Here is a 27,135-nt window from a genome sequence, read left to right on the forward strand (position 1 = left end):
TACAGCTTTATAGTCTAAGGTTTTTTAGGCCTTTTTTTTTCCTTAGCAGCATGTGGTTAGGAAGCTCCTTTTTCACCACCCCACTGTGCACAAACAATCCTTATACTGTTCTGTACTGATTGGGCTGATTTGGGAAGCTCACTTAAAACAAAAAAGTCCCAAATATTTTCAAACTATCTCTGTATCTCTATTTGAGATATGGCTGCACAACTATGTGACAGTGCAAGGGAAGCAGCTTAAGTATCTTACAGAGAAAATACAGACTTAATTCAATGTTTTATATATCACAGAAATGCAAGATTGAAGTAATTCACATTTGTTCAGTCCAACACTGACAAAATATTACTGTAACTGGAAATGCTTTTCCCCACTTCCACTCGTGCACAATCCCTGTCATAATTCACACAGCAGATTTTAAGTCACCCCCCAGCACTCCAGCAGGACAATGTGCCAACAGTTTCCTTTTAAAAACAAGTCTAGATTATCTACTCAAAATTGCATTAGATATCATCAGCTGATTTAGTACACAACAAAGCAGGATGAAGGCAAATGGAGAGAATTGCACAAAGGATGATAACTTCTATCTGTAGAAAAAAAATTGCATAATTGAAGGTGTACCTGCTGATCTTCAATGAGACATGCTCTTTCAAAGTGTAAGTCTCCTTCCAGAGGCCCTCAGAAGGTAGAAAGAGATCCAAGAACAAATGTATGTCCTTGAATATCCAACTTTGTTTTGCACTTAGCATTTAGATGTTGAACCCTGACTTATGCATCAAAGTAAAAAAAGTAAAAAAGTCTTAAATGAACAGGAGCCTGATACCACCCCAGTTCCTAGAAAAAAGCCACCAAGTATACCTTTGTGAAAGAGCCATCATAATATCAGTACCTCTTGACAGCATCAGCTCCAGGCTAATAAGACGTCCACTAATAGGTCAGAAATGTTTATGAACAGCCACAGCACATTATGAGACAGACAGGGAGATATTAAAAAAGCAATCTTCCAAAATTACAGCCTAAAAGGTGGCACATTGAGAACTAGACAACAGAGCTCTGAGTGTCGGGTGACATTTTGCAAAGAAATCTAAAAAGCAATAACTCTGCAGCAATGAAACAGGTGTCTGTGACCGTGGTCACTTCAGTTCAATCAAATACATGCATTGTTCAATTTCAGTATATTAACAGCTACCCTAAAAACACACAAGCTGTTCTTGCATGAACTCAACAGTTTTATATAACTGGAAAACCGTATATCGAGAACAAACTGGGGTATTAGCCTGGACCACCAAACTTCAGCTTCACACCACCTGAAACCCCCTGCAAATACTGTCCAAGCAGATGAGACGTATGAAAGGTTGCATGTAAAGCTTGACATTTACTGGATTCACAAACAGCTAAAGAAAGCATTGAGCTCAGTAACCCACTCTACAGCATCCTTCACTGAGAGCACTTCTACAGCCTTTTGGCAGCTCATGGTTGAGCACAACACCAATACATAGGTCTCCCTCTTACCCTGCAGATATTCTCTCCAGATTTATTCTGGTACACTGCTGTCTTCCCCAGAGCCTCCCAAGGAGAGGCCAATCCCCTGTAAAAAGGGACCCACACTCTGGGATCTGTCTGTGGAAGGCTGCTGCAACACAACTGCTTGGCTTTTTTAGTCACATTTCTCCTGCATAGCAGTGCTACCTCCTAGCAGATACCTGCTGAAATCCAAACCTACACCAAGCTGCTGAGAGAACAGAACACAGCTGCATCCTGGGTAGACAACATCCTCATGAGGCTGGAAGTTTTTTGGTACTTCATAACATGAGATGAGAGCCTGGTCTGCTTTCTACATATTTGGCAGTACTCTAAGACATTTGCTGGCTATTGGCCTGCCAAGCTGTTTAGGCTTGCAAGCTTCTTTGCACTTGCTTTATACTATTAATTTTATTAAATATAAACATATCCTTTGTATATATTTTTCTCATATTCCATATGCACAGAATGAGCTCATTTCAGCCCGAGGATGAATGAAAACGCAATATTTACCACACAGGTCCACTATGCTTTGCAAACAAGACTGGAAAAATGCCCTCTCACAATGAAGTTATCCATACCATCTTTCTGATGAGCAAAGCATGAGGAAACAGTTCAAAGCTCTCAGAAAGCCATATGTATACATTTACAAAAGACATCTGCAATTCTCCAGTGACCTAGCGTAATTTATTTACCAGTCTGTATATAGAGATGCAAACATGCAAGGTTCAGACATTTTTAGCACCTCCATAAAATTAATTATAAAGTATATATTCGTACTTTGAATAGTCTTCTCAGCATGTGAAGCTTTTGTTTTTATATGGAAATACCAATTCCTGCAAAGATTCTGAAATAAAGTAAAAATGTATTAATCCTAAAGTACACACACAAACACATGCAATTTCTTTACATAAGCACTTCTGAACTTCTGGGTGATTAACGCTTGATTACAAAAGGAGTTCCTTAAAAGATATCTTCACTAATCATGCATTAATTTTTAACATACTTGAAAACAAGTCAGGTTTTTCTGCTGTTGAACAAGTCGATCCACATCTGAAAGCACAAGGTGGCTTCAATTTGTGCCATAGTTATTGTGTGTCTCTGTTGCTACTGAAATGGGCCATGGGTGAGGGCAGTGTCCCACAAGCCTAAGTGCTCAACGGGTTGAGCCAGAGTGTCTCGGCAGAGCCTCCTGCTGAGCCAGCACCACCACTGTCACAGGAGCACTCTGCTAATGACGAGATCAGGGTAAAGCCGAACAATTACAGAGCCTGTGTCAGAGTGACTTACACAGCTCCAGCAGGGATCACAGGAATACAGAAGGGATGTGTGCTTTGAGAAAAGGCACAGAAACATTTGTCTAGATATGTTTAAAGACTCAGAGACAAGTCTTTTATATCAGTCTTTTTAAGACTGGTGAGAGAAGATGCAGCTTTCCTACAGAACAAGAGGGTGCAGTCCTGCCATGCAGCACAATCCAAGGCCTACATTATTATATTTGTAACTGCATACATGTTCTTATTTTCTTTCTTAAACACTCAAACACATTCAGAAATAAATATGTTTGGACAATGAAGACTCTCAAAGAACATTAAGGAACTAACATCACTCTGCTTAAAAAAAATCTGTACATTTTATTATAAGCATCATGAGACTGACAGGCAGATTTTTAATCATGCTGGTTGCAATTATACAAATCAGTGTTCCAATCCACAGAGAAGTCAGTTTCCATATACACTACATTAACACAGACATTAGACAGGATTTGGCATGCTGCCGACAGAGAAGCCTAGTTCTGGAATCATGTAATATTAAAGTCTGAGGTTACTTGATGCAAGATTAGAAGGCAACAAGCTCAAAAAGGTAGTTACAAAATCATCACAGGAAACAAAATTATTTTAAATAAAAGCAAGCAATTATATTTTAGTATTTGGATGGCAGTTGAAAATGCTTTTTTGGCATGCAACTACTCCACAAAGCTAATACTGTGTGTAACTGGAAACATTAAAAAAAAAACCAACACCTTACTGAAGTCAAAGACAGTAATTGCGAACTGTGGAATCTGTCCTTAGATGAAAGGTGAATATCTGAATGAATAAAAGGTGTTATAGATACAAGCCTACAAGCACACTCCATAATACTCTTACATCTTCAAGAGGGGACAGAGGAGAGGAGAGAGAAAATGAAGGAGACAAGAACAGACAGAACAGCAAGAGCTATCAGGTGCTATAAATTGATGCTTCGAACACAGACCTTAGGCAGGAGTACATTACTTTGGTACAGAACAACTGAAATAACACAGTTCCAGCATTTGTTGATGTGCAAACCACTGGAAATGAAAGGCCTACCTGAGAGATTCTCTACCCCAGGTTTACTAGCTAGCAAAACATTGGGCTTGATAGGTTCATAATGATCTTGAAAAGCAACTCACCAACCTTATGGCTATATTTAAGAACATTTAAGAAGCCTTCCAGGCAGTGATCCAAGAAAAGGTAAACCAGCAAAAAGTTGTCATTTACAGACATTTTAAAAATACTAAAAATGTTTGTGTTGGCTCTTACCTCTTGCATATGAGCACTAAATGTACTCATTTTGTACATTAAAAAAATCTCCTTACACAAGAACATGCTTGAGGAGTATTGTCACATTGTGCTGAGAAGTCAAATGTTCTTTTAGTTCTGCTAAAAATATATAATGTATTTTGAGAACATTATAAATAAGTAAAATACAAAGAGGAAGAGTTGTAGCAAACCACCTGTGAAATTTTCTTCAGTAGGTGGAAATCCTTTGTCAATGAACCAGCAGACAAAGAGCTGTTTCTGAAAAAAGCATGTAATTTTGGCAAACTGATCTGATAGTCTATCTGGGAATTTCTGCCAGAAACGCCACGACTTCAGTGTGCTATTACTTGCAAAACATGTTTCTTCCCATCATTCTTCAGCCATAAGGTGGGAGGAGGAAAAGATGAGCAATAGCTGTGCTGTATCCTTCCAAGCTGGTTCTTCCCATTATACAACTCCTAATCCAAACAATTTAAGCACACAAGTAAAAGCTACTCATTTCTGTAAACATTTCCAGGAGCAGGACCTAAGCTTGCATGGCTTATACCAAGCATATACTAATGGCTAGAGCTAACCTCAAGTTTACTTCTGTTTAAACAGCATAAGCAAAAACCAGTGCTGGGCAAACTGAAGCTTAAGCTTTAATACAAGGGGGTAAGCTGAATATTGATATAAGCCACTTGGTCACCAGGGACCCATCTCAATCCAGCATTCTTGGTGCAATATTGTATCATGCAACAGTTTTCCCAGAAATACAAATGATGTTTCTCAACTGTTAAAAAAAATAAAAAGTAATGTTTCAGAGCATGCTTTTATACCCCAGCAGCAGGGATCTCTTTACTTTAGGATAACATAGTCACAGAAAACAGAAACACAACCCAGCTTGTTTGTTTTAAATGAAATTCATCACTGCACATCCAATTAACTCTGGAATGCATAAGACATAGCACCCAAGCAAATACAGGCTTTAAATTTAAGAGCAACTTTCAGTCTGCTCTGTTAGAAGCTGTGTATAGCAGTAATTGACAACGTATTTATTACGCAAGATTCATACAACAAAGGGGAAGGACTTTTAGGCTATGATACTAAGGCTTTCAGCATTAGAAAGGGTCAAACCAATCTGCAAAAGCATAATATGAAGCAAAGCCATTTAAATTACTCTGTAAAATGTAGACATTCATTAGCATAGAAAAGTTTCACGGGAAAACAATGACAAAGTAAAAGTCATCCTATTTTTGTATGCTAATTAATTAAATATGCCAAATCTCGTTTTATAACCACAGGGGGAGACAGACCAAACTCTTGAAGTTCCAAAAAGCCAGGTCATTAGTGTGCCAAGTCATTCTTCAGATCTTCTCCTAATATACAAATTTACATTCCCAACTTATAACATATGTAAGGAAAACTTGACACCCCCTCCCACCCCCCCAATTCTTCCTTCTTTGGAAGGCACTTGCTATCTCTTGCTCCTGTATTTTAAAGTCTTATTAAATGCTAGAAACAACTCATTTGCTAGGGGGAAAAAAAACCAAACCAAAAAACAAAAATCAACCAAACAAAAAACCAAAAAAACCCCACCTAAAAGCACAGAAGCCATTTTGCCAAAGGCCTGAGTTAAACACCCCAGTCCCCCTAAGACATAGGGGACATTTTCAGACCTAGCTGAAAATGAGATTAATAACATTCTTGCACATATGCATGAAAATCCACACATAGTTTGTAGTCTTTAAGTTCAGATGACATTTCTAGCCATTTCTTGCCTTTCCAAACAAGAAAGGGATTCTGAGGTTTACATAAGTTTCTCCTTGCTTAATAAATCTTAAATTGAAACAGATTTTTTTAAAACAATTACCTTTTTCAGAGTTATCATACTACAGGATATTAGGAAAAAACCAGACTCTCCTGTTGCTTTTACCCACATCTGACTCCAATCTTAATAGTTTAGCTATTAACCCTGTAAGGTCCTTACACACACACCTTGCCCAGTAGATGTTAAAATTTTTATATGACTGATCTGGGCTTACTCATTACAAAACCTTTTGTTGCCCAGAAAGAGAGCAGCTCCATGGACCTTGATTTACAGGACACAATTAACTGTGCTGCTGGCAGAACTGCACCAGCCCAGCTCATCCGGGGCTCTGCAGGGAGAAATGAAAGGATCTGTCACTGCATCAGAGTAACAGATCTTTCCATCTCCTTTCCTTTCCATTCCCTGTCCAAGCTCATTCTGATCTACTCACATCGTGGGGTGAAAATCTGGCCACTGTGATATACATGCCTTGCAAAGAAATAGTACAAATTACCTTAATTCCCCCTAGAAATATTAAGAACTACAGCTAAAGAGGAGAACACTTCATCCTACCAGAAAAAAACCTCAGTACTTAATCTAGAGTTTGCCATGCAAAACATGTAGTTTAAAGACCTCAGTTACCAGCTAAACTATGATCACAGGGAATTTCGCCAGAATAACGCTAGCAATTTATTTATGCCATTTTTTAGGTTTTAGCGTGTTGAGAATACGCATTGTTAACCATTAAATTCCGCTGTATAAACATTTCTCAGTGAGCTCGTAAAATACCCCCCGCTGCGTTTCCTCGCCCTCCAGCTGATAGCATTTAGAAACACTGGTACTGGTGAGTGCTTTATTTTGCCTTCCTGGGCCACCCCCGCTGGGGGACAGTGAGAGATTCCTGTCAAAGGCCAGACCCAGCCGCCCCGGGCTCGGACCACAGCGAAGAAATCTGGACTCAGCCCAGCCCGGCCGATTGATAAACGGTGGCTGCTGGAGTTCGAAATCCCGCGGTGGGTATAAGTATTCTGGGAGAAGGGACTAGCAGACGGTCCATCGCCCTTCCAGAGCTCTCTTCGTTAAGAAAGGAAAGCACAAACACATACTTCGGCGAGGTTCGTGGCTGCAGGGGTGGGTGTGGGGATTATCTCCGAGTTAAAGCGGACAGCACAGAAGATGCCGCCGGGACGGCAGATCGAGGTTCCCACCCCGCCAGGGTCCCCGCCCGGGGCAGGAGGGCGCCCAGAGGCGGACGCTTCGCTCCGGATAAGGGAGAGGGCGGAGGCTGCCTGGAAAGGGCCAGTTGTCACGCACTGACAGGCAACAGCTGAGTTCCCGCATCTGGACCCTCACTCAGAACGGCGACCGCGGCGCGCCGTTGGCTCCGCCGGGCGCACCGAGCCGGCACGGCGGCGGCGCCGCGACACCTTCCCCCGACAGCCGCCGCGGGGCTCGGCGGGACGCCCTGCGCTCCCCACCGCCTCCCCCGCTCTCCCGAGCCCGCAGCCCCGTCCGGCAACTCCGCGCAGGACGGCGCAGCGCCAGCGGCGCTGACGAGCGCCGGCTGCGGGCTCAGGCGGCTCCTCACCGGCGCGCCCTGGCGATACAAGCCCCGGGCAGGGCGCAGGACCCCCGCCGCAGTGTGGAAAGCGCCCCGCCGCCAGCAGCGCGGTGCCGGCTCGGACAGCGCTCCGCCAAACCCGGCAGGCGTTCCGCCGCAGGCTGCCCGTCAGCCGTCACTCCGGGGAGCCTCCACTTACCCTCCCCGCAGCGCGGCCGGACCACGGCGACGTATTCCCTGGAGGCGGTGTGGTCCGTCACACAGACGACGGGGGAGGCGGATACCCGGCTCTGTCCCACGGAGTCAGCGCCGGCGGGAGACGCGCATCTCCGGCAGCGCCGCGCACGGACCGCCCGGAGCCTCCTCGGCCGCCCCGCCGCGACTGCCCGAGCCCCGGCTCGCCCCCGCCCTAATGGGGCTCGGTCGCCCCGCGCCCGGGACGGCGCCGGCCGCGCTCCGCCGTGCCCATTGGCTGCCGCCCGCCGCGCCCGCCAATCGCCGTGCGGCCGGGGCGGCGGGCGGTGCGCGGGGCCCGGAGGGGCGGGGCTGGGGGCGGGGCCCGGCGGCGGCGCGCGGGGGCGCGGCCGGGAGGAGCTCGGGGCACGGCGGAGCTGGTGGGGGGCGCCGGGTGAGCTCGTATGGGGAGACCGGGGAGCAGGCGGGGCACGGGCCGGTTCTACGTTCCCTCTCCCTCGGTCAGACGGAGCTCTGAGGCCGCCAGCTCTCACCGAGGGAGCGGGACGGGGAAAGTTAATTAAAGACTTCTCCCGCTGCTCTGTGCAGAGGGGTCTGTGCGATGGAGCTCGCTCCGGCTGGGTTTGCGGCCCGCGGTGTCCCCGGTGGGCTGCGCACAGCCGCGGCTGGCACCTGGGCACTGCTGGAGAGAAGGCGGTGCGGAGCCCGCAGCCGCCCGAGGGGACTGGCGCGCCCCAAAGCAAAGCAGCCCCGGTCTCAACGCTAGAGACGGCAGCAGGAATGCGATCGGCATTAAAGAGACGCTGAAGTAGCCAGGCACACCTATAAATCCCTTTCCTTTTGTCGTTAGCGGCTCTTTTGGTATCTGGAGTCTGCAGCCCTTGATCCTGTTGCTCGCACCTAACGCTCTGTAACGTGGATTGAGCTCCTGGTTCTCTAGTGGTCTCAGCGTTTAAACCCTCTATGGAAACATCAAAGGATGAGTAACGTCATTTTTCACAATGCTATATTTCTTCTATAGGTGCAAATTGGAATGTGAGAATAATTTTGTCAGAGTGACTTCTAGGCAGTCACAAACTCTCCCCACTTGGTGAAGCAAGTGTGTTTGTAGCCTCAAAACACACTTGTTTTATATAAAGCTGTGTCTCTGGCAGTGTCTCTCTTGTTTCTCTAAACAAGGAGTTACATCAGGAATTGAAAATTTTCCCTTAGAGTTTTGAAGCACATTTGGTTTTCCTCTGTTAGCTAAATAAGTTTATCTGTCTTCCAATCTGGTCTAAATCATTTCTCTCCATCTGAAAAAAGAAAAACTCAGAGCAAACAACTTCAGACTACAACCATAGGCTGCAACTTTGCTGCAGTCAAGAGTGTTAAAATTACTTATCACCTTATAAATTTCAGCTGCAATTCAAACCCTGGGTCTACTTCTAAACCTTAATTTTTCAATTTTTAAATGTTAATTTTTCAATTCCTTTTAAACACTAACCAGATCTGAAAATAAATATTTCCAAATTGAATCACTGAAGTTTTTAGAGAAAAAGAATAGAAACTTGTACAGACAGGGGAAACCTCAGAAGAGTCAGCCTCTCTCACTCTTTCCATCAGAATGAATTTGCATTTCTCCTCTAATTTAAGAAAAAACACAGAGGATGAAGCAGGAGTGTGAAAAAAATTAAATCTATTGTAAAATATATAATAATAACATTATATAATAATATTGTAATATTAATTGTAAAGGGAATGAGAAGAAAAGGGTGGCAAAGATGGCAAAGGAACCATCTGCTGCCTTAGAACTGTTTGTCCCTTGATTTGTGTTCTTCCCTGCCACCTATTCAAGCATTTCTGTGTCACTTATCACAAAGATCTAAATGCATTTAGGCTCTGCTGGCAGCACTGCATTATTTCTGTAATTTACTTCTTCCCACTTCATTTTCCAAAGACATAGGAAATAAAATTGCTTGGCTTTTAAATAACCTTGTCAAAGGTGTTTGAAGTCATATATTAGCAGATCTGAATCTGGAATGAAAGAATTTATGGCCAATGCACTCTTTTAAGTTGTGTATCTGTTTATCTGATCCTCACTTATGAGTGCCTCTAATTAAGCTATAAACTCCTAGTTTCCACTTAACCATATGGGTAGCCTGGGAAGTTTGCTACAGTAATGTAATTTACCCATTCTATGGCCATGTCTGCGATGCAAATCCAGCATGGCTGTTTAAAAAGTGTTAAAACCTGCTCTGTTTTTCACAACATGGATGGAAACAAAGCATGTCCAAGTTACCAACTCTAATCCTGAAACAGTAAAGACTGTTTTCTCTTTGGACCTACAGGGCTTTGTTTGTGTCCAAGAGAAAACACACCTACTTCAAACAGCAGGAAAGATAAAAAATTACAACCTGCAAATGCAATTAGTGAGGAAGGGACAATAATATTTCTGTCAATTTTTTTTCATTTTCTGTGGGAACTACTTGGCTGTTTTGTGGTTTTGTTGCATTCTCTCCTCAGGTACTGTTCACAGGTTTTAATTGCATGCACTTTTCGTTCACTTGAAGTGTAGATAATTTGAGGATGGGGTCTTGTCTGCCACTGGAGTAGGTTGCAAGAGGATATAAGGAAAGTTTACACATAAAAAAGGCCCAGAATTAAAATATCTATTTGTATATCTTAAACTTCTGTTAAATATTTCAAAAGTTTCTCTGCAAGAAAAAAAAATAAACTGGTGATGGGCAAGTTTAAAAAGAGCTTGAGTCCCACCTTTGGTACTGTAACATAGTAAAAACCCCAAATTCTATTAGACTGTTGCCCATTTAATGAAAAATGTTCTCTTAGATATGTTCTATATTTAGAATTTTTCTGTAGAAAGTATTGCTGACAGTTTCATTAATTTCATGTGAGGAATGCAGGTTTTGGCCCACTTTGCAGGAGGTTAAAATTTGAAAATGTGAAGTATGAGAGGTTTTTCTGTGATTTTGAAGTAGGAGGAAAGTCTCTGTACAGATTCATACAGGTACCCTGGAAGGAAATGCCTAGAGCAATCCATCAGGCCTTCTTTTCCAATCCTACCTCTTCCAGTGAATACTTTAAATATTTCTTATTATCTTTAAAGTATCCCATGTTTACATATGAAAACGCACATACAGAGTCGCAGCTGCAGCTGCAGGTAAGCAAACAAGAGTAGCTCCTTATGTAACAAACATGTAATCTAGCACTGATGCAGCTTTGAGGCTGGCCTGGAAGAGGTGGCTGGACCAGACAGCCTCAGAGGTGCCTTCCAACCCTGATCCTGTGATTTAGAGCTGTTGGATTCAGCCAATACAGGTCTATGTTGTCTGATTACTAAAGCCATTTAAGCATGGGGAATAGAAAAAAGGCCATGCTTGGAGATGGAGAGTTTTGAGTGAAACATAGCAGTCTTTACACTGACTTTCTGCCACCCCACAGATGTCTGTGATGGGTTTATTGTGTATTAAAATAAAATTTTTGTTAAATTGGGGGCAAGATTCGAATTTCTTGCAAGGTCTAATTGTACTGTTTTGTTTAGCTTTTTTTCTAAGGTGTGAAGCACAGACCAGCTTCATTTGGGGATTTTGGGAGAGAAACAGTGCTTTAATTTCTGCTGCTTGCTTTCTTAACACTGTACATTGATTTTTTACTTTCTCTTTTTATTACTTAGTCTTTCTTCAGGAAGGTATGTCATAATGGATACAATGGCCATTCCTTTCCTTTATGTGCCTCTAGGCAGCAGTAGGAATGCCTCAGTTTCCTTGTTTGCATGCAGAGAATAAAACTGCCTTACACCATATGGGTCATATAAGGCTTAGTTAATCTTTACGCAGAGTTTTTCTGACAACAGTGTGTATGGAACCGCATCAGTTATTAATATTAATGAGAGCAGCTTGTTAAAACTCTGTGTTAGGTGTTTTGGTGTTTTTGGGACACTTTCACTGGAGTCAAGTAATGTGGACTGGCCAAAGCAATTAGGCATAAGCTTTCAAATGCTGATTCTTATAAACCCAACTCTTTTCTTTGGCTTGTACCCAGCAATATGTTCTTTATCAGTTGTATATAATTGGGTTAGAAAAACCACCCCAGTCTTAATAATGAATTTTCAAAGTGGCATTATGAGGGTGGTTTTCCCCTTAACCTTGACAGGTGTCTTTGTGTCACTTTTGTCTTCTCCATCTGCATGAACCTAAAAATCTGCACCAAACCTTCTCTGAGTGCTCTATGGTTTTGCAGGGTAGTTAGAAACCTGGTCACTGGTGAGTCAAGGCAGAGACAGACTGAGGAGTACTCTGAGTCCCATCACAGTGTCCAGGTTTGATTTCTTTTCCCATGCTAACCTGGGTGAAACAAGCAAGGAGGGAGAGAATTGCATCCTGCCACAGGGTCAGGACAGAGCTAGAGTGCATGCTTGCATTTTGGAGAGGGAATGACTTCTTAGGCTTTTTTCTTTTCCAGTTCAAGTATTGTTCCAGTTTACTCTATCTCCTTTTTTGATTTATTTTTGCAATAGTCCTTTATTTTTTGGATAAGATCCCTCCTGCTGATTTTTGTCTGTTTTGTTTGTTTTGGCCTTATCCTATGGCTCCATAACTTTTTCTGCTGTATAGTCCTGCCTAATCTCTGTTTAAAAGTCAGCTGGATCCTTGCATGGCCAGCTTAAAAAAATGTTTCTTATGGATTTCTTTCACAGGCACCTTCCCTGGATGTTTAACTCTTTATGTCCTTCCTGGGCTAAACTGTTATTCTTATACAAAGGCTTTGTGCCCTGCCTTTGATCACAGACTATTTCATCGGTCCTTCTAGCCTAGTTATTTCCTGTGGACTAGGAAAAAGTGGGAAATTTGACTGAGATGAAAAAAGCAACATTTAGTTTACAATACATGTAAGTAATGCCAGTCCTGTTTCCAAGATCTGCTGCAGTGCCTTGCTGCCTTCTGCCAGAGCTGGAGTCAGTCCTGTGAGCTGCAGTGACGTTTGGAGCAGCTCTTGGAAAACATCCCAACATTTCTGTAACTATTCCAGCCGTGGATGGTTGTACTCCGCCTTCTGAGTGGTTTCAGATGAATCTGGTTGCATTCAAGAAACAATGGCAGAATTCCCTGCATTTCTCTAGTTCCAAAAGAATACTCAGAGACCCAGTGGCTCTTTGCATATCTATTTCCCCATCCCACCAGTCTCCCACCTGCATGAGACTACAATGGATTTTTCACAGCGTTTTCCCCAAGACCTTGCGGCTGTTTCATTGCATGGAGGTGTTTCTGTTTGAGCAAGAGACACCACCAACCTTCTGTTGTCCCCCCTGTGAGAGATAAAATATCTTTGAGAGCACATGTCTGACCCCCCATGCAGTAAGACACTTGATGATTAACCCTTTCTCAAGATTGATCCAGTTTTGTAAGTGCTACACAGAAAAAAACCCAAAACTGTTTCACAGAAGGCAATAAATATTATTTTAGATAAATAACAATGATTATTTTAAGTATCTTTTGTTCTTAGTAAATTCAATTTGCTTAAAACTGGTACTTTGAAAAGCCAGGGTGTTAGAAGTTAGGGATAATATGCCACACTATTTGTCCTTCTCTATAATGGCAAAAGTGTAAATCACAACTCTAACTTGATTAACTTTTGTTTCACTGCGTTATGGTTTTAGCATTATTTAAACGTATTTTGTTATTTTACTATGAAGAGATCTTAATCTTTTACTTAAATGTAAATTGCGAAGTACAATTGCTAAACAAATTGATTGAATACCATTGATTTTTCATCAAATAATTGTGGCAAATCTTGTAATCAATTATTCATCATTCTTAGAGAAGAATAGATGGCATGAAGAATAAGATGTAATTAAGATAAAACACTACTGGATTCTGTACTGATAACTTCTTTTGAAATTACAATTCTTGCAATTAAATCAAATTGAAATTAAAATGTGAGTAGCCTGATTGAGGCACTGAGTAATGATTGTACAAAAGTGTAATCTGAAAGAGCCTATTCATGTATGGGGACAGAGATGACATTTGATGCCTGAAATATTTTCTATTTTTCCCATGCATTACTTCTGTCTCATGCAAGCATGATGTTATTATTATAGATTTTAATTTCCTCCATTATTATGTGACCAATTCAACAGTTACAAAACATAAAGCACATTCTTAAAAACAAACATTTAATTCCTGTGCTAAATTTATCTTTAGCCTAATTTGTGTTTTTCATTCTAAGTGCCAAAAATGAACATGGATTTTCATTGCTGTAAGGATTTAGTTTTACAAGTCTTATGGATTTTTAAATTTACTAATCGATTTGTTATTTCTATGAATAAAGGGCCTGACTTGCTGGACATTTAAATCAGTGGAAAGTACCCTTTTGTTTTCAGCCATGTATCATACCTAGAAAAAGATTCTCCAAGAAACAATAAAAACCTCAGCATTAGTCTTAACCATAACCACTGTTAAAGAAATAACTTGTCAGTCAGCTGGACTCAGGTAAAGTGAAGTCTGACCTTGACAGCAGTCTCCAGCAGATGTCAAAACTTTCTTCAAGTATTCAGGATTTTTTTGACCATCGGGCTAAAAGTGAGATGAATTAAATTGTCTTCCACCCAAAGAAGTAAACTGGAAAGTCACTAATGTACCAGATTGTGTTTCTTTTTCAAATTAAAAGAGAAATATTTCAGAAGTATTGATAAAGTTAGGGGATATTTTAACACCAGAGATGAACTGTTCTCAGGAAGTAATCATTATTCATGCTATGTAACTGAATGCAGCTATTAGTTGCAAATAATAACCTCACATGACATTGTTTTGCTGCTGATAGGATGAGTGCAGTAATACACAGAGCACAAATATTTAGGTAGATTTGAAATTCATATACTGGAAATGCACTTTCTCTTGTGATTAGGACTATGATTTAGATATGAGCTGTCTCACAGTTTTTACGGTCTTTTTGCCTCAACAACGTGCATTATAACAACTAGTTCAGAGCCATAAATGCAGAGTTTGCATGTAACATACGTGCACATGGGCAAATGTATTCCATTGCCTAAATGGCCATTGGTTTGGAAAATGGAAAGGATAAACAGAATTCAATCAAATTTAAATAGCATTTTAGCTAGACCTGTGCAGTGAGGCGGAAATGGTAATGTCATCAGAAGTATTTATTTTCACTCTCCTCTCTTTTATACAAGATGCATTTTATTATGTCTTAAAGTATCAACACATCATTTGTTTTCAAAATTTGTTGAAAGTTATTTTGAAAAATAAGTATGAAAAAACCAGACCTCAAGCAAAATTTAAAAAAAATCCTCAGATTTATATTATTGAAACAAATCTTCTTTCTGTGTTTTAAATGCTTATCTTGTTTTCAGAATTTGATGTTCTTTATTCAAATTATTTGTATTCCCACGTATCAGCAATATTACATTATTTTTATTTACTTACTGGCCAAAGACACTATGCTGCTAGTGTGTATATTGACAAATTTAGGTTTCTGCTTCCTTTGGCAATTCGAAATTATTTTGAAATGCATTTTTGGAAAGCATTTGAGTTCTAAAGCTTGGTAACGTGGGAGTTCACAGAAACATAAAAGCCACGAGTACATTACTCAAAGGATGCACTTTGGAGATGGGTAAGAGCCAAAAATCCAACAGAAGGGAAAGAGAATAATAAGTGGGCACCATTTCTGAAAATCAGAAATGTTTACAGAATTTGAATGCTTGTTGTTTTTTTCCCACAGTTTTTGATAATTAAGCACTGATCTGTGTTTCAGCTTTCTTCTCTTCCATGGAGTGTCACAACACAATTTGCTATTGCCGTGACAGCTCCTTTTTACACTAAGTCTCTCTCTAGATCCAGTCAGAGGGGAGTGTTGCCAAATTTTTGTACTTTTTCTTTCTCCATCCTGTAAGGTTCTTTGTATATTAGTTGCCTTGCTGAGATGTCAACAATTAAATAAGCTGAGGTACTGGTTATTAAAAGGCATCCTTGTTCATTTAGAGGTGTAATTTTCTCAGGCTCTGCCTATCTATCTGTCAAGGTTGATGTGAAAATATGTCAAGCCACCTGATCTATCAGTTAAATATGCCTTATATTGCCTTTTACAATAGTTAAATGTGATATAATGGAAACTCCAGAAAGTCAAAACAAAGGAGTCAGCAAAGCAGGAATTGGCAAACTCACACTGAATTACTTGGCCAGTTTTATGCTAATTGGGAAGAAAATTTCTCAGGACTGACTGTGCTCTTCAGATTGTGGAACTGTAGCATGGTTTGGAAGGAACCTCAAAGGTATCCAGCTCAACTGCCCCTGCCATGGGCAGGGACATGTCCCACTAGACCAAGTTGCTCAATGCCCCATCTAACCTGGTCTTGAACACTTACAGGGATGGGCAACCTGTGCCTCACCACCCTCACTGTAAAGAAGTTTTTGCATATACTAACCTAAGTTTCCCCTCTTTCAGTTTGAACCCAAAAGATTGTTTTGAAATTCTCTGTAATACAGCATGATTTTATTCTGTACATTGTTTATTTGCATCAAAGGAAAGCATTTGAGCCAATGTGCTTAAAATTGGATACAAAAATTACAGAATAAAAACCTTTTGTAAAATCTTTCAGTACATTTCCTTCATACTTAGAAAACAGTATTTTCTTGTGCCTGTTTGCTTGGATCCCTTTCATTCTTCTCATTGTACTAATCTGAGAAATTTGCTCACAAAGATACCTTGCAAAGTCCTTATTTGATTCAGTGGCAAAACTTGAAATGTAATCAGTCAGGATTAGTCGGTACTTGTCAAAGCTATGTCAAACCATGGCAAAATCTCACTGACCCCTAGCTCATGATTTATCAAATGTAGCTACTACACACACAAAATGAAAACAGATTTTAAGAGGGGGAGAGAATAAATTGCATTCATTAAATGAAATTATTCTCTTTTCCAATGAATATACTTTTGAAGTTAAGACTTTGTCAAAGACACTGCAGACAAGGCCAAAACAGTGAGGAGAGCACTCTCTTTTGAAAATTTTTACCTGTATTGGTATTTCCTAAAAAGTGGTCCTGGCTTGGAAAATCAAGAGAATGTATGGCAATTGTAAGAATTTCAGGCTCAGATTGATGTAGCAATTGGTGGAGAGTCTGATTCCCATCTTTCATACATCAGTCTGGTCACCAGAGCAGTAACCTGAGGCTTAATTACCTTGTTTCTCTTCCATTCACAGCTTAAAGGCTCTCCTACCTTGCAGAAGAATGACTTAAAAACTATACTGGAGAAACAGGACACAGGGTTCTTGGGTGGTGATACAGCTTTGACAGCAGCAGTGAAGGGCTTTTCCCTCCTTTATTTCCTTATTGAGGGCCAGGGTGCTTGTTTAACATGTTCCTCTTCAGGAAGAGAGCATTCAAAAATAGGGGCAATACTGTGTCCACAAAAGGTTTTATCAACCAGAAAGGTTTTTTATCAATCTGACTCCTATAAGCAAAAATTTATGACCTCTTTAGAGTCTGATTGGTTATTCACAGAAATGTATTGCAAGAGAAACATCCTCCTTTTTTGTTTTGTTTTCTTGTTTCACAAACAAAAGTGAAATACAAGGTTCAGGATACAGTGAGGGTGTGTATAAAATGTGTATAAGATGTATCTGATGTAATGGGTATGTTTGGTGCACTAGTTAGACCTGGAAATCCTGGAACAACTAGTTTCTCTCTTCTTAATTCACAAAAATGTCAAGGGGATAAACTCCACCCTCAGATACTCACCCATGACTTCTGTTGAGGTCAGTGAAAAGTGGCTCTTTTACTCTGAAAGCAGAGTTTTGCCTGTAAAACAGAATCTAGTAGAGACTATACCACTCTCTTCAGCACTAGAAATTTGCTGACATTGCTTTCTTTACCTGCCTCCTCTCCCAATTCAAATGGAAAAAGTTGATTTTGTGCCGTTGAGAGGCTGAGTTACTATCAGTGTGCAAAATGATACTTTTTCAATGCAGCAGGCTTGCAGAAGGTGTAGTGGAGGGTGAGAGAGTGTGCTAGTAAATACATTCAAGAGGGAAAATATCAAACAGTGAAGATAGGTTTTGTCACAATCATCCAAATTTGTACTATTGTGGATATTGTTGGAGCTGTTGGACTTCACTCCGTCCATTTGACTGATTCCCTGTTATATATCAATATGGCAGAGAGCTCTGCTCTCCATGACTCTCCCCCTGAAAGTCTGAGGTGCATGCAAGATCATGTCAAATCCTGCATGCAAGATCCACGTCACAGAGGGGTCCTTTAAGAGAAGTTCCAAAGATGAAAATATGTAAATAATTTAAGTAAAATTCCCTTGATAGGTATAGTAGTAATGAAAGATATAAGGCTGCTAATCCAGTCCCTAGGACCATGTGATTGAAAAAAATATATAAAGAATAACCTCTAACATAAAAAGAGTAACCAGAGCCTGCTGAGTTTCTCAACAACATCATCCTATCTTGTCCTATGGCTACTCAATTCAGCAGTAGCAAACTTTTTAACCATTACTCATATTTCATAGAAAACCTTCATCCCTATTTCCTCTCCCTGCCATTTTCCAGGCAGCTGTCTCTAGATTGCTAGGCTTCCTAATTCTGCTCAGTGTTTCAATCTGATTTTATATTTTCCATATTCTTTGCTCTAAATCTTACGGGAACCTCCCCTGCCTACATGTCATTCATAACTTCCCAGATACTAAACCATAAGGATTTGGGATGCAACAACAGTCTTCCCCAGATATTTCGTCCTCAGTCTTACTTGGTAGGCTGAACCTATTTTTAAAGATACTGTTGTGTGGAAGTATTCAAGGTGCTTCGTCACATTGACTACGAAGAATTTATACCCATAAACATACACTAACCATTCTTCTTTCTTACCTATGCAGTGCTGTAGTTTCAGAAAGCAAATAGATCACCATAAAATAGATGTAGAGGAGGAGGGTGCATTGAAAAATATGAAAAGTCTAACCCCATGTTTACTTCAAACCCAAAGCCAACATTCACTTCAAACCTGAATTCCCATGATGTACATGATCTTTCATATGAACCCTGTGGTTTGTCTTAGCTCGTAACACCCGTGTCATTCTGTACAATTTCCATTCAAGGAATTTAATGCATGCTCTATGCCTATATGCAGGGTGCAAAACCTCTGTTGTGCATTAGGATTTCCTCATTTTCTCACTAGTTACTGTGGTAACTCCAATAGCTGATTATAGCTGAATAGTATAATGACAATTTATACTAAGAACTGCAAAAATCTACCTCAGAAACTGAGGCCAAACCTGAAGCTTGCCTCTCATGTGAGTGATTGATTAGCAAATTTTCTTACTGGAGTGTTGAACTATGATTGTAACTGATAGCTGCATGTTTAAGTACAGCTTGGTCACTAAAAGTAATTAGAAATGTGATAAACTCCATATTTTATGACACGGAGTCCCAGGAAATTTCTCGTTAAAGAAATAAAAGAAGTCACTGGAAAGCAGCTTTAGACACAACATCTCATCTCTCCTGCAAGTGTGGTTGAACATAGCCAGCCTGACTGGGACTCTCAAGGGACAGGAGGAAAGAAATAGCACTGTCCCATTTTAGGCCTTGGTATTAAGAGCATTTGCAGCAAACACTGAGGCGGGTGAGTGACAGGTTGCAGTCCTTGCATGCTTTGCAGTCCTCACTTTGCTGCCTCTGCCATGTCCTCAGCAGCCACAGAGAAGACAGCAGGGATGCTGGGGACAGCCAACAGAACTCCTTCCCACTTGTGCATGAGCAGGCAACATTTTCTGTAGAAATGTGGAGGAAGGAGAACCATAAATTAACCCCACAGGAGAGAAGCAAAAGAGGGTGTCAGGAAAAGACCCAGCAGTTCAGAAGGACTGTGGGCCTCGCTGTCCATTCCCTCCTCACCTTACTATCTCAGAAGAAGGCATCTCTCTCTTCAGGCCAGAAAGGATGGAAAGGGACAAAACCCTCCCTAGAACGACCCCATGAGATGTGGAGCCTCCAGTGCTGCAAAAGGAGCAGGGGTGATGCTAGATCAAGAAACAGATGTGAGTCTGGGGGCTGAACTGATCTATAACTGGAGAGTGTGTGCCTGATTTTGTTCTCTGGGTTGAGTTGCTTGGAAGGTTAAGTTGTAGATGTGGGAATGCATGCCTCTGAATTTTTGTGGAAGTGAAGGTTACATAACACCCAAACAAAACCATGGTGAGCTGACTACAGCTGTGCCTCCCAAGTGGGAGTCTTGTAAAGAACTTCCAAAAATACTTCTCAATATTCTCAATATTTTGGATCTGGCAGTGCTGTAAACACTACATGGATATCTGGCAAGGAAAGATATGATCTAAAAATAAGATCTGAACTTTCTAATGAAAAATGAAAAGATCAGGAAAAAACATCCACGTATTTGGGAGATCATCACACATTGGCCTAGGGAGTAGGAGTCATGACTTTAAGTGCTTCAGGTTGACAGGAGTTGGCAAATGCTGATTCAAAGCTCCAGGGTATAATGTGACAGGCAAATGCTCCTTTGAGATCACTAATACATGTCTTGGGGAAAGAAGCACATGCTATAGTGTTTGGAGGGCAAGTGAGAACATCTACCAATTGTGCTTTCCTTCACGTTCCTTTAGTAATAGGGGTTTTTTTTCCCCCCCAGCTGGCTTCTATAGACAGGCCAGGCATTTAAAAATCTCTATACAATCACAGTGCAGATGTAGTTCTGGGAGATATCACTAAACACACTTTTCCCCCTGGTGTTTGAGTTAGACTGGAAACGTTATTTTCTTGAACTGCAAAACCCCCCACATTTAAATCCTTGAATGTGTGATACATCATACACTGTCTTCAAAATCACAAAATTTGGGAGAGGAAGCTTAGTTGGAAGACATTCAGCTGAGAAATGTCTGCAATAAGTTTTATTCTTGTTTTTTTTTTCTCAGTTTCTCCATCTCTTCCAACACACAGCTTTGATAAGAAAGGATAGGAGATATAATTACCCATTTTCTTTCCTCCCCTACATTTATACTTGTAAGAGCAGTACATTTTGGAAAGCCTGAAGTGTGGGAAAATAATAAAACATTACATCAGTTTAGCCAGAAAAAGACAATATTAAAAATCTCTGAATGCTCAGATGTATTCTTAGCCTGATCTAAAACAGAACAGAAGGGGAAAAAATCAGCAGTGTTTCATAAATTCTAGGTACAGCTTTGACAGGAAATGTAATACAGGAGCCAGATCATGTGCTTTGCTTCACAGAGTCAGCAGTTTCTGGCCATAGTATGGACATATCTGTTCCTAGAGAGAAAGACGTGTGCCTGGGACACTCTTCATAGAATCACAGAATGGTTTGGGTTGGAAAGGACCTTAAAGATCATCTATTTCCATCCCCCAGCCATGGGCAGAAACACCACCCACTAGGCCAGGTTGCTAAAACTCCCATCCAACCTGGCCTTGAATACTATTCTGGGGAGCTGATCCCCTGCCAGCCCTTCTGATCTCTTCTGGCTTAAATAAACCTGGAAGAACATTTTTGCAATTAAAAGCTGTGCTGTTAAAAATCCAGGAGCACTCACCTCCTGGTTTCTGAGCAGCTCGAGCTGTTCCTAGCTGATGGAAGGCTAAGCCTCCTGGTGTGTGGTCTGTGAATGCAGCCAAGGGTCTGGCCTGGCTCTGTGTCTGACTGCTCTGAGTTACACCGGTGCTCGCGGAGCAGACCAAATCTGCTAGCAGAGCTGCAGTAAAGCTGGATCACACTGCTCTGTGCCAGAGGTTCCGACAGCAGGAGGTTAGAGCAACAAGGAGAAACAGCTTCCTCTGAGTGCGTGTCCCCACCCGTAACACGACGAGTCAGGGTAGGTCCCTGAGCAGAGCTGCCCCGAGCTCTGGCTCCTGGAACACGGACACAGCCGCCTTTGTCGGGGCGTCGTGGTGCTGCAGTTATAAGAGCATCCTCTGTTAAAAGGAGTAATTTCCTCTCTGTTTTGGCTCCTGGGGCTCTTAAGAGTTAATGTCCTGGAATAAGATCAGTTCAAAAAAGAACTTGATTGATGAGGGGCTTGCACCTTTATGACCCAAAACCAAACCAGGATTTGGTCTTTGGTCAAATGCTACATTTGTTACGGGAGATATTTTGTTCTCCGGTTTGACCTAACTCTACTCTCCTCAGCTAACACAGCAGTTCTAAAGCACAGCATTGTATCAGCAAGTTCTCAATTCCAAGCAACTTGAAAATAAGAGCTGGTATTGCAGTATAATACCAGCATGAAATGTTCATTTTTTAAATACAGGGTCCAAGACTTTTGTGTTCAATACCAAAGGAAGATATATCATGCTAGTAGATGTAGATGCAAAGTATAAACCCTAACAGATTCATATTAGCTAGAAAGTAGGCAAACCCCAGCCCTCCAAACCAAAACCCCACAAAAAAAAAGCAAGAAACAAGGCAGCACAGAATGTCCTTTGAGTTTGATGGAAAATCCTCACAATAAATCAATTTCCAGATTTCTTCCTTACTGCTGTTAAGAAGAAGTGGTCTAAAAGACCAAATTCCCCAAAATCCAGTTGAGAAAAGGGCTGTTAAACTAGGGTGGGAGAACTGAAATCAATCTCCTCAATTAATCCTCTGTTTGGACTTCTTTTAAAGCTTTAGCACATGTTATTTTTCTTTAAAGGGGGATTTAGTACTTGGACAAACGTTCTCACATATCAAAAAACTGTAAAGTCACTTCTTTACTTTTTCCGTAGCCTTTCCTGATTAATGAGAAAAGATATTTTTATTTTGAATAAAGGTCTATAACTTCCTGATGATTTTCATGCTTGAACTTGATCTCTGGTAAACTAATATAAATCAGGAGCAACTTGGTTGAGACCAGTGAAGCAAGATTAGCATAGGAGCAGAGCTGTACTCATAATAGTCATACAAGAGATCTCTCTCTTCAATTCCTGTAAAAGTATGCAAGCCAACAGCATAAATCAAGTATAATTAAGAGCAGAATTTTGCTCAAAAGGTTGCATGTAAGTTGACACGCATTGCTGTGGCAGCAGATTGTTGTCACATACACAGAAGTTTTTACTTTCTTCCTGCACCACTGAGAAGATCCTTGAGTTGTGAAAAAGAAAACTATTACTCAGGAGTAAACATTGAAACCAGTGATGGAACAGTTTGGCAAATACACAGTGTTACTGAGCAAGTAAATTTTGGTTTATACTACTGCTGCTTTTTGAACTCTTTCTTCAAGAAAAATAACATGAAGGACAAAGCTACAGCAAAGAAAATACATTAACTTTTGCAATGGTTTCATGTGTGTTCTTGCTACTTAAATGTAATGTTTATCTAATAAACAGTATTTCAGTGTTAAACAGTAACTCTCTGTCCCATATTGAATGTCAGAGCGTCCTTCAGGAGTTGCTATGATGCCTTTGAAAGCAGTTTTTCTCTAATGAAAAGACATACTATGTCACTGGAACAGGGTCCCAAGGAAAGCTACCCACCACTTTCTGCCTCTGGGTAATCTGGCCTCAAACACAACCCTGTGTCAATCTTTCTTGCTTGCTCACTTTCTCCCTGGTCTGCAGTAAACTAAGGAGTATCTTGGAAAGAACATTTATCAAGACAATGCCACAGTCCAAAGTCAAGCCATTAGTTGCTGCATGAATAGGTTTTAAAAAAAAATACTTTTCTATTGCTTGTCCTGTGGGGATGAAAATAGAAACGATTTTTTCAAACTTTGAAGTCTTGACTACTGAAGGATGGTGCAATATTAATTTCTTTACTTCATTAGGGTTGCTTGCTTGCTTAAAACTCTGTGTGCTTAAGCATGTTTTTGAATTAATGCTGTGCATGGTACCAACCACCCCACCTCACAGAGAACAAGTCTGAAATAAAATGAAATTACTATTTTGCAACTGGGAAATTTTAAAAAGAGCTTCTCTCCTAATTCTAAAACAGAGGAAATTAAATTCATACTTTCCAGTGCACTTAATCCTGAGCAGTTTGACATATTTGAACATTAGCCATTTGCACTCGCGTATAAAATGAGTGTGGCTTTCAGAAATGCACTATTCCTGTAGACTGTTGATCCAAATTGACTGTCAAAAGCTATCTGAAGAATTTCAGCAGCTGACCTGCTTTATCATGGCCACCAGTTGCTAAAAGCTGTGGATGGTGATGAGAGCTTAGGTGAGAGAGAAGAATACAGGGAGAAGTTAAAAGACAGGAGGGCAGAGAAGCTCTGTGAGCTCAAGTCTTTGGCACTTGTTTCTTACTCATTAAAGAGAAGCTGTAGTTCAGTGGTACCTAATGAGTTGAGCCCTTAGGGTTGAGTCTTTCAGAGAGAACAGGGAAATGGTAAGCTGCAATATTTATTTCAAGCAGATGATATAAATGGTTATACAGTTCATGCCTTGTGTTAAATTGTTCATCATCCAGAATCAATAAGGATGAAGCTGATTAAACTGTGGTGACTCAATCCGGGATTTGTCTCATAGGACTTTAGTAGAGACAGCCATGTTTAAGGTGGCAAACAAACTCCCCACATAATTACCGAAGAAATAGAGTGAGATTTACCTGGCCTTCCTTAGCTGGGTTGCCTGTTTCTGTTAACACTAAAGGGAACATGGAAAACTAACTTTAAGATAGAGTCAGATATGTTTCATCAGGTGAGCCCTGCTCTGTTCTCTTTGATTTGACTTGGTTTAGGCAAGACGTGAATAAAGGAGTTAACTTCTCTAGATTCCTCAGCAGATTTAGATTTGAGGTACCCAAGTCCCTGTAGTTTGCAAAACTTGTATAAAAGGTCACCTTCCCTGCTCATAACAGGATTTTTATTACTAGAAAAAAATAATAAATTAGGCCAACAAAAGAATTTTAAGAAAGCAGCTGTTCCTTTCTTGTACTGCCTCACTGTTTTCCCAAGTTGCATTTTTTTTTGGTCTTGAACAGGGCAAAAAAAAAAAAAAAATGAGTGAATTAAGACAATGAACTAGCACTTTGCTGAGCACACTGGAGATATGGCTGAATGTTAACATCTATTTTCTATCACCACTGTTTCTCTTACTCCTTCACATTCACTCCAAGTACAGGGAATGCCATTGGCTTATTATCACAGTACTGAAATAAGGCTCCTAATTTATGTGATTGCAGCACTGCTCTTTTGTATCATAAAATTCCTATAGAAATGTGGCCAAAATGGATAAACATTTTCTGGCAGCAGTGATGGTGTTCTTGTATCGATCGTATGTAATCAAATAGTCCTGGAGATAAAGGTGGCCTGAACTTTATTTTTATTTTTATGTGGCTCAGAGGAGGCAACAGAGCATGGGAATGGGACAGAGGAATTCCTAAAATCTGAATTCCAGTTGGATGCTGGGTCTGTGGCCTTGGGCTAGTCTGGCATTTCAGTACTTCAGCGACTGACACTCTATAAATACACAAATAATAGATAGGAACAACTTAGGTCTGGATTTCATCCTGGCCTCAGAAGGCATGAACCCAGGAGCTGCAGACAGTAGTCTCCTGACAATCTGTCTTATGGCCTGTGAGCCACAGTACTGAGTGGTGCAGTCACTTTCCATCTTATTTCTGAAATACCTATAAAGCAAGGCTTAGATGTGGTGCATCATCCCCCTGTGCACCTTCTCAAATCTATAAAATGGGGCTAACAGGAATATTTTTCTTACCTGTGCTTATTTACAAGACTGTCAAGATTTAAATCAAAGACATAATAATGATAAGTCACTATCTTTTTGAAAGTTGGCTGAACTCAGAAGTGTCAGTGTGCCAGTGACCAACAAAGCAGCACATGCCAGATTGTGAAGCTCTTTCATTGGTGAACAGATACTCACACAAGAGGTTACACTGAAGTCAGCAGAAGTACACACAACTTTTGGCTATTGTAAGTAAGGAGACCAGAGCCTGGTCCTGCATTACTGTTGATGTTAGATCAATGTTAGCAATGAAATATGGCTAATCAGAACCAAAGAACTGTTATATTAAAAAAAAACAAAACCAAACAAAAACCCAACAAAAAACCTATTTAATAACAGCTAAAATTTTGAAAGAAATGAAACAAGTGATACAGAAAAAAAGAGATAACTTTACATACCTAACAAACAACTGCAAGAGGTATAATTATATAGGACGTTTAATAATTTAAAAACTCCGATGTTCCGCTGGAATTAATTGATGTAAAGGCATCAGTGTGGATTTTTCCCTCCCTCTCTTGCTGATGTTTGTAATTCAGATGAATGAAAGGAGCCTGATTGCTAATTAAGAAAAGTTCAATAGGTTCCATTTTCTGAGAGAGTTGTGCTTCCAGAAATTCTTTGCAGCCAGTTCCTCTTATCCCTGCTCCTACAAAATTCCCAACAAAACTCAGCATTAATATGCTCAGTGTTAGGTCTTGTCTTGATGTTACCTGTCTCTACCTTTGGGGTCACTTAAGGTTGCCTGTAGCCCCAAAATAATGAATTACTTATAAATGAGAAGTTTGTTTCTTTGAAGCTGCAGTGAGAAGGGGGGTATATAGTGAATTACAATACACTACACATAGCATAAAATCACCCAGCACATACTAAAAGAACTGTCTGTAAACTACAAAGCTCAGCCTGAGACTTAAAGCTCACCCAGTCTGGGTAGTGTCACAGCTGAGAGGACTGATTTGGTGCTATGTTGCTGTTGAGCATTGTGCAGGAGGCTCAGCCTGGGGAAAAGTCAGGAACGGCTAAGCTTAGCTTCTCCTTCCATGAGCAAATCTCCTGGTACACAAGGGAGGCCCATGGGATGACATCTCTGGATTTTTTTGTGCAGGTTTCCAGGGCAGCAAAGGACAGTGGCATGCAGCTGCCCCAGCACAGGTCTGCACACTCTGGCTGGTGCTCTCCCTGTTCCACGGGAGTTGAGGCCTTCTCATCATCCACGCTGCAGACATATTGATTAATCCCCACACTCCCTGCTCCACAGGAAAAAAAACAAGCAAGACATAATACCTTTTTTTCTTTCTGGACTGCTCTAAAGCATATGTCTGTGTCTATTTTGTGTATGTATTAAGGAGCAAGCCTGGCTGCTCTTTGCAGATCCACGCCCATAGTGATTATTGCTAACACAAATTTGCCCCTAATCTTGGAGTTGCATTAGAAGGTTACTGTGGCTTTACCTCACACAGCAACATAAAGCAATAATATTGTGGACTTAGGTCCACTCCAGTTTGCTCTTAAGGACCTCTTCTAGTCAAGCAGATCTCTGGAGTTTGTAGATGTGTCCTGATTTGAAAGACAGGTGTCAGCTAAGGAAGGCAGTAGCCTCCCTTGGAATGGAAAATGTAAACCCCCTCCTTCCAAATTATTACAGATTTGAAATTAAGGGGCTCTCAGGCAAAGATACAAGAATAGGAATAGCAGCTCTTTACTAGTATGTATATATATATAAAAAAGTACTACAACTTAAAAGGAAAATTAAAATAGAATGTAGCAGTACGAAAACATTGCCAGAATCAGAATACAGCCTGACACC

General features: G+C 40.8%; 1 protein-coding gene across 1 annotated transcript in view; it reads right to left on the reverse strand.

The window, feature by feature from the left end:
• PRICKLE1 (prickle planar cell polarity protein 1) overlaps positions 1 to 7,801 on the reverse strand; it is a 65,824-nt gene extending 58,023 nt beyond the window's left edge. The window contains exon 1 of the mRNA XM_066183101.1: positions 7,629 to 7,801. The gene's annotated coding sequence lies outside the window, so the exon portion shown is untranslated. The remainder of the gene's footprint in view (positions 1 to 7,628) is intronic.
• Positions 7,802 to 27,135: the final 19,334 nt, after the last annotated feature.

Source organism: Chamaea fasciata, unplaced genomic scaffold, assembly GCF_029207755.1.
Source record: "Chamaea fasciata isolate MVZ Bird 193981 ecotype frontalis unplaced genomic scaffold, bChaFas1.0.hap1 SCAF_5, whole genome shotgun sequence".
NCBI classification, from domain to species: domain Eukaryota; kingdom Metazoa; phylum Chordata; class Aves; order Passeriformes; family Sylviidae; genus Chamaea; species Chamaea fasciata.